A 12,530-nucleotide genomic window follows, 5' to 3' on the forward strand; every position below is an offset into this window, starting at 1 on the left:
GGCAGGCGGTGTGTGCGCGTCTGCCCTTCCGATTCCACTAAGCGGCTGATTTCAAAACGTGTGTATTTATAGCCCTTGGGGATAGAGGGCATTGCTTAATGGTATTGGGGTGATGCAGCGGGAGAGTGAGCAGCTCCGTTTCAAGGATGGGGCAATAACTTTTGGTTCTAGCGCTCGACAGCCGTACTGAAATGGACCGCCTTCTTTTAACACCAACGACGCTACCCCGCCCGGTGTGCCCCTCCCGTCCCCGCGGGTTGTGGTAGGCGATGGACCTGCCCGTTTTACGTCGAAGTAGGAATTGATGTACGGGGGCAGGAGTATGTCTTGCACAACTATAGCTGTGGGAGGGTGAGGTAGGGGTAGTAGAGGGGGTCAAGTCTTTGGGGCAACCGTTTTCCTCGTAAAACCGAACAGGAACAGAATGTGCCCAGGTGTGCAGCAGTGCGATGGAAAGTACAGATTCTGTAGTGCACGTATATTTGATTGTCGGCGGCGCTTGCCTGTTTTTTTTTTTCCCTCGGTGTCCTCTCATCGCCCCGGGGAGAGTTGAAGCGTCCAGAGGCAGCTTTGTTATGAGGGTGCACGTGAGGCGTGTGACACGGGGATCCGCGCGCCGCCCTTTGCTTTCAGCCCAGGTTCAGAGTTCAAAGAGCAGCGTAGAGAGGCGCATAGTGACCCCTGCCGGGGCGCATGGAGAAGGCTGCCTCGCGCCACCTTCTAAAGTCCTATGACATTTATGAAGTCCTTTGTTAAGGGAGGGGCGGGGTGTGACGCGCCAACCCCCCCTCAAGGATATTGCCTTTTTTTTTAACCTATCACCATGGATGCAATATATATGCCCACGCTGCCCAGATAACGGCTCACGCGGCAAATGTCTTCCCGTTTGCTATCAGATCGTTGGTTATTGCGTGCAAGGTTTGCGTATTTTATTTGAGAGACCTATGTTTTGGTTGACCGTTAGTTCCAGGAGTAATGCATCTCCCGTAGACTTTAGTGGTCTGTATTCAACCGTAGGTCTGCAGGTTTTCATCTCGTCGGAGTTGCCATCCATTTGCACTTCATACATTAAGTATAAATGAAATGGTTAACTCTGGTACCTCCTTTTCATGGCGATAAAATATGTTTTAAATATTATTTGTACTCGCTATTCTTTGTAAATGATGTTGTCCCAGAAGAAACGCGCAGCGTCTTTACCCTTTTTTTTTAAATATCCTCCCATTCAGGCTGTAATCACGGCGGATCACGTTTGTTTTTGCATTTAAATTACAAGTATAGGCATTGACTAGTAATGAGTTTGCATGTGCGGACTGTGTACATTGAATTAATAAAACGGTTTAGGATCAAGTGCGTTGTCATGTGTGTGCATGCCATGTTCTTGAATATGAAATCACACAAGGGCCTAGGCGCTATGTACTTACAGTGGGGCGTGTGCGGCCACCCCCACCAAAGAGGCCGAGGGTCATAACATTTTACATTCTCAATAAAAATGTGCGTTTGGCAACCTGCTCTTTAAGACTATCAGGGCCTCAGCTGTGACCTTGATCAAGGATGGGGTAACCTTGATAAAGACCGCGACAAGTGATGAGTTTACGGGCGCAGTACAGAGCATGTTCAGTAGTTTCTGTCTAGGGCGGTTTAGTTGATGATGGGACAGCCCCAGTCTGTTCCAGGGAACTCGGTTGCGGGTCAGTTAATCCTGGAATTTTGTAGCGGTGTGTGGTGACACTCTCCCACCTCCCCCTCCTAGCATCTGGTTGTTGCAGCGCCTGTTTCATACCTTTCCCATCACCGAAGGCCTTATGGTCTTGTACGGTTGCCCTGGCGACTCTTGTGGGTGGAGTCTGACTGTGCTGTCCTATTCTACGCAGCCAGACACTTTTACCTGCTTGGATGTTTGCGAGTACAGGTAGCTAGGTTGTCTTAACGAGTGGGGCCTGCATCTAAGGTAGTTGGGCCCACCGCAGTGACATTAACATCTGTAAATGCCCACACAGTGCTGCTGAATAGACATGTACAGATTTTGAGTTAGCCTTGCCTGCTCAGGTCCTACCCTGTCCACGCTTCTTAGTACACTATTGTCCACGTTACGAGGCTCTACACAGCCTGCTATTGCTACCATTGGGATTTTTGTGGTAACGCTTTAGCCATGCCCTCACATTTACCACAGTCTGATATTGCTCTGAAGTCCCTGTGGTTATACCACCCTAGTGTGTGCGCTAGTGGAGGGGTGGCAGAGATTGGCGTTGAAGGGACCTTGTCTAATGCCATACCTGTGAGACAAGGTTAAGAAAAGCTGACAAGGCATTCAGAAAAATAAGGTGCGGGTTAGAGGGTGACAACTCTGATCTTTCCATTGGGATAGCACTGTGACGATACTGTGAGGGTTATCACACATGGTAAATGCTAACGGCTCCTGGCCCCACTTAATGCGGTTTCCCATTGCTCACCTCCTGTCGGAGTTTGCCATTTTTATGTGGTGTTCTCGTACAGTTGGTGCATTCCGTTCTAGTTGTTAGAACATGTATCCTCTTTTATTTCCAATATCCTTAGAAGTTGTAAGTATTCAGAGTTGGAAAGCCAGTCTTGTGATAACCTGTAAAATTATCCAACCAACGATCATATGGCCATGAAAGAATAATTCAGAGTTGAATGCTTGCATCATCAATATACACCAGTGCTGCCCCAGTAATCGGCTTGGCATGCCCAAAGATGATTCTTAGTCTAGCATTGTCACTGCAAAACATTCTCACGCCACCTGTGCCCAGAGGCAATCACGAGGATGGCCTCCTCAATATCTGCCAGTGTTGCACCCACTATCAACTTGGCCTACCCAAAGAATGTTGGACCCTTCCCACATAGGATATGCACGCTAGCATAACTGTAAAATAGGTTCACGCTGCTTGTGCCCAGAGCTGTTATTAGGGGTGTCTGACAAAACACCCCAGTGTTGAACCCACTATGCACGTGGCACAGGAGGCAAAGAAAATTAATTGCGCCGCTGACCAAAAACCATAGGCTAACACTGTTTATGCAGAACATGTGTATGCTGCTTGTGCTCAAAGACAACAATGATGGCTGCTCCTTCAATGCATGACATGCCAGCAAAACACCTTCAAAACAGTATTGCATGGTGCCACCTGCTACACACGCATGTTTTTTTTTTTAATTTAGCGAGGGAGGAGGAATGAGGTTGGAGGAGAGAAGGCAGTATTGGCAACCTGCCCTCATGTTTCTTTTGTGGAAAAAAAAGCAAGCAGACAGTGCCTGTTCCGGGCCTTTCTTTAAAAAGAAAAGTTGGCTACCGTAAGTGGTGGTGTCAATTTACAGGGCACACTCTTTTTTTTTTTTTTTAAGGTACGTGTGACTCCAGGTGCTGTGTTCCTGTGCTTGCTTCGGATTCAGTGTCTCTAAAGAGACCAATGGAAATAAGACAAAGGCTGTTCCCACAAGTATTTTCAAGGCTGATAATAGAGACTTTATGTCCCGCCCCCAAGCTAGCTATTCAACATGTTTGAGAAGCAAAGCAGGAAATGGGCCCCGCCTGGAAAAGGCAAGGGGAAAAACTACTTTTTTGGGTTCTCATCTGCTCCAGCCCAAATTGTAGCCCAAGGATCAGCTAAGGGTACCCAAGTAAAAGGTGCTGCACCTGGAGAGCCGCCAGTGAGTATCTTGCACCTGGTGTCCTGCGTGCCCCCTTTGACTGTCCATTCCATGCAGCCGACGTTCGGTGTGCCACCAGGCGTGCCCAGACCAGCATGCTTACTTGCCTGAGGCCTGCAGATCCGGATCAAGTGAGCAGTGCTCTCCACAGGAGCTTTGACCTGCCCACGTTGGACTCCACGCACTTTCTGCGCAGCTGCTCCTGTCGAATTCGGCCATCATGCAAGACTCCCTGTTGCCTCCCACATGGACCCAGTGGAAGGACTCTTTTGAAACATGGAAGCCATGGATGTTGTGCAGTTTTGTCTAGGTCAGCTATGGTTGCTGCTCCTCAAGTCGCTAGGCACCCACGGTCAACTGCTGTTCACACTGGCGCTGCCTATGGTCAAAGTTGATTATACCACATACGAAGGTGTGGCGGGGCGTGCTTACAACGTCGTTTTTGGAAACGGATTCACATTGTTCTTGGCATATTTTGTTTCCATTCAGACTTCAATCCACAACTGACTGTGTTGAAAACACTGTTACAGCATTCGCAAACATTTTAAATATGCGTGCTTTTAGCTCTATGACTGACCATTTCATCAGGGACCACATTGTTCTGCACGGCTGTTATTTCAAAGTGCAACTTGTCTCGGTAGGATAGCTCAGGGTCAACGCGCTTAGAAACCTCTGGGTATTAAGCGCGTTATAAATAACCAATTACAACAAGTATTATGGATGCCCAAGAATCTGAAGGAAGCAGTCACTGCCAAGACAATTGAACATTCCCAATGCTGCATGATGGAGGACGAAAAACCTGAGCCCAAGAGTAAGGTATGTGCAATGAGGCATGGTGCTTTTTCGAAAGGTATGCTTGCATGGACACAAGGCTGAAATCTTCTTGTGAAATGATTCAAGTCTCTGCATCAGAAAGGAAGGGACGCAACTGCTTTTTTTGTGGTAGTCCTAAATCATGTGCTGAACCGCCACAATGAGTCGTACAGTGATCGCATTGACCAGTTGTACCAACTAGTACGCCCCACTGACTTTTATCACTTTTTCCTCCAACGAAAAGAAACTGACGTATCTTCTGGTGGTAACAACTTCAAGCAGGACACGCAGGAACCACCAGGGAGCCAGGGTTAAAAAAGGTAAATGCTTCTTTATTTAGTTACAGCTTCAGTAGGAAGGTGAGAATAGGAGATCAATAGCATGCTGCCTCTACCCTAGGCTCTCTCCTTCTTAGTCCCTAACCGTCAAACCTGGAACCCTCTCACTCCCCACCTTCCATGCCTCACACAACATTCCAAGCTCCACTCACAGACCCACAGCTCTCCTACCAGATGTAAACCATACAGAGTTACTAGAATACAACACCACCCTCCTCCTTACAAACCACAAGAAAAAACTATCCAATGTCCAAAGAAAATAACCCTCGAGAAAACCAAACACCTTTTTGTCTTGGTCTGCCCGCCAGGACCTTGGGCTGCCACCCCCAAGCACGATCTGCTCTCTCTGAGCAAACCCCACTAACAAACCAAAACCCTCAAAACAAAACCTACCTCCTTCCGTAAGGGCCTGCCACACCCAACCCTGAACCTGCCACGTCCAGGCACAACTCACCCCTATTGCAGGACACTACCGTCAACTGCACAGCGGGCAACACCTACCTACTTCCAATATCAATACAACACATGGAAAACAACTAAAAGGTCTGACAATCGTTAACCTAGTAAATAACTCTAAACACCAACCATCCCCTCACCACCAAACAACACCACCACCACCTCTCTCCACATAAAATTGGCAAGAAGAAAATAGGACAGCCACTAACAATAAAGAGATCACAAATAAAACACGTCACAACCACAAAAGACGTGCGCTAAAAAGGTAAAGTGCACAGACACAACGTGCAAACACACGAAATTCTAGCGCATATACTGAAAAGATTAAAATAAGCACTTGCAGAATATTTCCGAAAAACAACTACACACAAGTTGAAAAATGTGGTGCATTACAAAACATACATTTGCACAAAAAAATTGTTTAGATGCACATTAGAGGAAAAGAAAAATGTGCAAATCTAAACTCTCCCAAACATTTTAGAATAAATATTAAAACGGGTGTCAGTGTGGTTCAACTCAGTTTGACAGGGCAAACTCCCAAAGCACCACACTAACAAAAACTCCAAAACTGTGTGCCACCCCAAAACATAAATCCGATAGCAACATTAACTGGCGAGCCGCTACTCCTCTTAAGGCATCGCCTGGCACCACAGAAAACCCATTAGGAGTGTAAAGTTCACTTCCAAAACAGTAACCTCCACCGTGAGGAAACAATTGTGCGATAACCTACAACGCACCATAATCTACAACATGGGCCCTGTTCCCTAAAAGTCTAACGTAACAACTTACGTAAAGACCTCCAACTACTTCATGGGCCCCTTGCCCTGGCAACTACGCCACTACCCAAAACCAAAAAGTTAACAACTTCAGGCAGGAAACACAGGAACCACCAGAGGCAGGTATACAAAAGGTAAGTCTTCTTTATTTAGTTACAGCTTCAGTAGGAAGGTGAGAATAAGAGATCAAAAGTATGCTGCCTTCAACCTTGGCTCTATACCTGCTAGTCCCTAACTGTCAAACCTGGAACCCTCTCACTCCCCATCTTCCATGCCTCACACAACATTCCAAGCTCCACTCACAGACCCACAGCGCTCCTACCAGATGTAAACCATACAGCGTTACTAGAATACAACAGAAACCTTACTGCACAGCATACGTTGATGGTATGGAAGCTAGCCTGCTTGCTGCCTCCGCGTTGGACTACACCATCATCTCGGAAGCACTTAATACTAACTTATTTCCCAGAGAAAACAAGCCTTTACTACCTCCTGAGATTTCCCCAGGCGCTTATGGAGGACACAAGTTCATACTGGGATTCAGATTCACGATAGTTATAAGAACCGCCAGGCTAGCTGGAAATTGTACGTCACTGAAAGATGTGGTTAGGATGAACAACAATCGTTACAAATCACGCTTGACGCTGCTAGTCTGAAAGGGTGCTAATGGGAACCCCTCTCTATTGCGATGCCCCACTGACGCAATAAAGAGCGGCACTCAATGAATATCCTGGGACCTTAAAGCACTATGTTCACTAAATAGTGTTATGCCTGGGTCCTATAACAGTTAAACACAAGTTGCATCCTGTTACCCTTACTTCCAAACAAGAACTTTCTGAATTACTCACCTCACTACTAAGAGATTGTATTACTGTCTCGGGAGGATAGTTCGGGGGCAACGTGCTCGCCTTGGAAGCAAGTCGACACGGAGCAACACAGGTTTGATCACCGGGTCTGCGCTTAGAAACCTCTGGGTATTAAGCGCGTTATAAATAACCAATAAATAATTAAAATAAAAGTTTGTTGGTTGAAGCCTTAGCCCATCGTCCTGATTTGCAAACCTAATAGCAAGGACCTTCGCGTTTGTGTGGATCCCTGCAGTTTGTAAAGTAATGTAGTTACAGGCAGCTTTGACCTTCCCAATATTACAGAACTGGTTCTACTCCTCCATGGTGCCAAAGTCTTCATGAAACTTGATCTAAAGGGTGCTTAAGACCAGATCAGCCTGCATCCCGCCTTGAATGCATTTTCTGCTTTCTTCACCACAGTTGGGGGGTGGGGAGGTTCTTGATATACAAGAATGACACTTAGCCTCTCCTCGGCCGCACCAGCTTTATAGAGGCTGGTCACTCAGTTACAAGCAGGAACTTCTAATGTTATTTTCTTCCAGGATGACATCCCGGTAAATGGGAATTCTGTAAATGAGAACAATGTCTCTTTCAACCCAGTTCTACACAAAATTCAGTCTAGTGACATGACCCTCCGACCAGGAAAATGTGAATTTTTGAAGGACAGAGTTGAGTTCCTTTGGTTCGGACTTTCACCCAGCATCGTGTGACCCCCAAAAAACACGTGTATGTGCCATTCAGGATGGACCCGTACCCCAATACAAACACCAAGTTCGCTCCTTCATGGGGTTCATAGAACAGTAGGCACAATGTGTGAACAGATTCTGTGCGAAATCCGAACCCCCTTGTGCACCCTTGAAGAAAGATGGAACATTTGAAAAGTCGCCTTCCAGTAAATCAAAGATGCCATTCTACCTGCCCCGTGTCTACTACCATTGCCCCCGGGTGCATTCTGGCCATAGGTACCAGCGCTTATGATGTGGGAGTGGCCATGTTGCAAAAAGCTGATGGTAGTGAACATGCTCTTGCCTCAAGTTCTTGCACAGTCCTGGAAAATAATTGTGCAGAAAATACTCACCAACATTTTCTCACGTCTATTTGGGGCAGGAGATGTCACCTCTGTTTTGATCCAAGCCATATCTTTATTCCCAGTGGCACATATAACTTCTGGCTGAAAAACTTCAAGAATTTGACTTCCAAAATATCCTACATCCCATGCTGGAAGAGCAAAGTTGTTGATTGCTTGTATAGGATGTCTTTTCCTACAGGTGTCAACGTCACATGCAATGTCCATGATAGTGTAGTTGCCGGATGCTGACCAAAGCACAAGTGGCGCCATCGTGCAATCAATGTGTATGGAATGCTTTGAAGGAGACCCTACTCTGAAAAAGCTATAAAGGTAGACAAGGCATGGGTGGTGTAGTAAACCAGAAGAAGGATCAAAATATATGTGGGGTGGAGGAGTCGGACAACATAGTGACATGTTCAACAAGGGATTTATTTAAAAGAAAAGGAAAAACTCCTAAGTCGCCCAATCTCTGAGGGGAGTTCCCTACCTAACAAAAGTAAAGCTAAGGGTAAAGTCCAAATTCAAAGCCCTTTGTCCGAAACCTAAATAAATAACTGGCTCTAACACTTTGGAAAAACTAAAAAGAAAAGAGAGGCTTGTATGTGTGGGATACTTTGACTCACTCAGCAAAATCCCCATCCATAACCAAGCCGCGCTTCTGCAGTCAATAGCAAAATGGCTGCGCTGGCTCTCTGGAGCACCATTACATCAAATGTACATTTTGCAGTGACAAAAGGATGGCTGCACCATCTTGCCAAACACGTATTGGGCGAGTTGGAACCGGGAGCACGCTGAGAAAAGTGCCAGTGTGTGTTCTTGTATGCACTAAAAGAAGCAAATTGAAAAAGAGCGCTACTCAGCTGCTTGCAGAAAGTTCCAATTGAAAAGGGAATATTTTACACTAAAAAGGATGCTGCCCTGACGCTATTTTCATCTACTCCACATCACATTGCTTTTATCAATAAGGCACTGCTATGCCCATCCATATCCACATTGTGCTTCAGAAGAAGAAAACATGATCACTGAATGACAGGCTGTGCCAACCAAATCTGAAAAAGGCAAAAGAAACTTCAATTTCAGCCGCAGAAAACACTTGACATTTGAGTCACAAAATGTCAAAAAGATCAATGCTTCAAAGAAACTCCAGCTCTCTGGGCCTAGGTCAATTTCAGTGCATCTGTGTTTCAAGCAAATTGCTGTATAAGAGAAACTAACTAGGGCTGCCAAACCATGTGGGAAATTCAGATGGAAGAGAAAAACCTTATTTGAAAGGAAAATGCCAGCAGTCACCACATGTTTAAATGCACTTTTGCAAATAAGAAAAATACCTGTTTAAAAGTGTACCCTGCCCTTACCTAGCAATGTAAAAGGGGTTTGTGAAACATATATGGGAGGTTTTATTCAACAGGCATTCTTCTGATTTAGAACAAAAATAAATAATATAAGGATTTAAATGGCATTGGCTACATGGGAGAAATCAGCCCAAACCGGTTTCTGCTTGGGTGTTGCTAGCAACAGAAGGCCCCTCACAGTATATTCCAGGGCACACATGGGTGATATTTGTTACCTTGGCAGACTTCTGTCTGGGCTGAGGCCTCTTACAATAGAAATTCTGGCACACCAAACTGTGAAGTGGAAAAGTGGCAATAATCAATCAAACTGGGAAACCCCCATCCCCACCCTGGGCTGAAATGACAGTTGATGGTAGCTGAGAACAAAATAGGCCAAGTGAAGGGCAAAGGTGTAATTGGTTTCCAAAGACTATGTTATTAATAAAATGTTAAGACTTTTATCTTTACAACAGGACAGTGCAGACATGTAAAAATTATACAGTTTAAATGTAATTTCCGTGGCTTTTAAATAAGATATCTTGGCTGTCAATAGCATGTATGGGACACAAACGCCAGAAAAATATAAATCATCGGCAAAGGACATATGATGGAACGTTAAAAATTAACAGAAATATGCCCTATGAGAGAATATGGACCCATGCCTAAAGTTATAGAATTTTAAGTAATATATTTCTCACTAAAAAGTGTGAAAAACTGGTAGAAGAGCGAAACGATGTCTGATAAACTGTACAGTTGGACTGCCATGCTCAGCGTGAACTATGTAATCTGCCTAGGTAATTTGTAAAGATGCCAACATTGTGCCAACATGTGTGATTTATGTGAAGAATGATTTTGGCTAAAGTAACAGTGGGATGATACTATGCCTTGTAAACCCACATCATAAAGCTGGTGTCATGTCTTTAGGAGCACAATCAGTTAACATGAAGGCGGTAACAATCACCCCTGACCAATCCAGTTGTTTAGGGGCGTAGTCGGCTAAGCCTGCCCTACCATAAAATTCTGTGATATCACCATGCTTTATATAAGGGTTACTAACAGAACTCTAGACAGACTCTCGCCTGAATTTCCATCTATCCCCCAGCTGAAAAAACAGCACTCCAAATATGAGAATTTCGCCCGTTTTTCATAACATCCATTTGTGTCATTTAAAACGGCAATTGAGAAAAAATGCAACTTTCCCACGTGTGATTCGACTGCATTGTGTTTTTACTTATAACTTGTTTTTGAATTGTATGCCTTTGGTTGACACCTTGCCTTGTGATTGCCAGTGTTTAGATATTTTTGCTATTGTGAGAAATCATATTTGCCTCATAGATTTAACTGCACATTAATTATTTATTTGTCAATTTCCGAGTGTCATTTCATGCCATTGCAAAGGCTTTTGCTTCTTATTTTATGAGGGAAGGTCAGATTTTGTTTGCTGCACAATATCCCTGACTCGCTGCTGCTTCTTTCTGTCTGTTCCAGATTCGGTTCACAGGGGTTTGGGAGGGCATTGCAGGGGGGAAATCTTAACTCGGGTGCTATCTACCCACAGAGAAAAAGTGATCCAATTCATTTGTGCTTTGTATATGTTCTAATAGAAGGTTAACCAAGTGTATTGTTTCAGTTTCCATTGTAATTATCACCCCATTGGTGATTGCTGCCCAATATTAAAATGTGTATGATTTCCTTTGAATTTTTAAATAAATATTGAATTTTCATCAACCGTCCTGGTTCATGGTCCATTGTGACCCGGGGTATTTGAAAAAGGGTGTGTGAGATGGGTTGTGTACCATCTCAAATTGAATTCGCAGAAATAAGAAAAAGCATTCCAGTTGTGCGTTACATACTAAGCTAAGACCAAGGTGTCTCACCCGATTGAAATACTTAACATATGATCGCCTCAGTATGGATTTGTGCCCGGCTCTGTAAATGAGTGAAGGTTCTCTGTCTTTTCAGTTTTTAGTATCAAATCATTTTGGAAAATAAAAATTGTCACTATGGGTTTGTCTCCCCTTGATAAGGAAACCGTTTCTGTTTTTTAATGTACCAATCCCTTCAGGAAGACTTGGAAAAAAATGACTTCTTTCTTTCCCACCTTCGTAGCGTTCAGACTTCCAAAAGTCAGGTAACGCTGTGGCTTAACTTTTCGTACTTTTGTCGGCTATTCCAGTCTTGCATCACAATGTTCTTATCCCTTTCTTTTTAGGATAGTGCACTGTGTGCCCGTTCCATGCTCTTGACTTTACACAATTTTGCGACTGGATAACATTGTTTATATCTCCTTAGCTCTGGCTACGTAGGGCTATGTGCCTTTTACAGTCTCTTGACTTTACAGACTTCTGGTGGCTATTCCAGCCTTGCACAACATTGTTTGTATCCCTTTTGCTCTGGATAAGTGGGGCTGTGTGCCCGTTACATTGTCTTAATGTTTCAAACCTGTGTCGGTTTTGTTGCTCTTAGAAACCCATAGTTGTGTCTCTCACTCTCCTCCACATGGCCATAGCGTTCTTTTCCCCATCGGTTCCTCTCATGGCAGTAAAGGTTCTTGTTGTCAGAAGCCCCGGGATCATGGGCTCCTTTATCTTCTCAGGGCTCTGCGTTTGTTGCAGGGCCCCAGGCCCAACACTGCTCTTCAGTTGTCATGCCACCCAAGAAGACAGGTGTTTCTCCGTCCTCTCCTTCCCTTTGACTGAAGCCTCCTGCTCAGTCGCAGTACCCGCCTTCCAGCCAACAGCTAGTAAGTTTCTCGCTCGACGCGTTGCTGCTGGCTCTGCGGCTTGACGTGGCTCTGCCCCTCCAGGATGTCTATTCTTCAGGGGCTTGCCTCTTTGTACCCTTAGCTCTCCTCCCACCGTGGCAGTTCCCGCTCCATTCATGGTACGTTCTCTTCTTATATACGTCATTGGAGTTCATGAAAGGATGTCTGTCTTCTTTGATCATGCCACTCAGGTGAGATTCACCATTGCCTGAAGCCAATAAGGCCAAAGAAGGATCCCTGTGAATTATAGTTCTAACAGGGAATGTATCCGTTTTTCCGACATCCATGTATGCAGAAAGGGTGGTTTGGACAGAGAGTTCCATGCTGGAATGGGAGTCCTTCTTCCCAAGAGGGAGTCACACCTAGTGAGGTCCCAATTGCCCAGACCCATATGGAGGGTCTTGCGTAGCAGGCTCACTTCCTTAGCCTCAAAGGGGGTGGCTCCCCTCTGGGGAGAAGGGACGAATTGTTC

General features: G+C 45.1%; 1 protein-coding gene across 5 annotated transcripts in view; it reads left to right on the top strand.

Moving 5' to 3' along the window:
* Positions 1-12,530, top strand: part of SLC25A22 (solute carrier family 25 member 22) — a 524,223-nt gene that overhangs the window by 244 nt on the left and 511,449 nt on the right. The window contains exon 1 of one of the 5 annotated variants that reach the window (XM_069624032.1): positions 4,461-4,479. The exons of the other annotated variants lie outside the window; for them this stretch is intronic. The gene's annotated coding sequence lies outside the window, so the exon portion shown is untranslated. Of the gene's footprint in view, positions 1-4,460; positions 4,480-12,530 lie in introns of those variants that run through there. 5 annotated transcript variants of the gene reach the window in all.

This window comes from Ambystoma mexicanum, chromosome 11 (assembly GCF_040938575.1).
Source record: "Ambystoma mexicanum isolate Mex_15411 chromosome 11, UKY_AmexF1_1, whole genome shotgun sequence".
NCBI lineage: Eukaryota > Metazoa > Chordata > Amphibia > Caudata > Ambystomatidae > Ambystoma > Ambystoma mexicanum.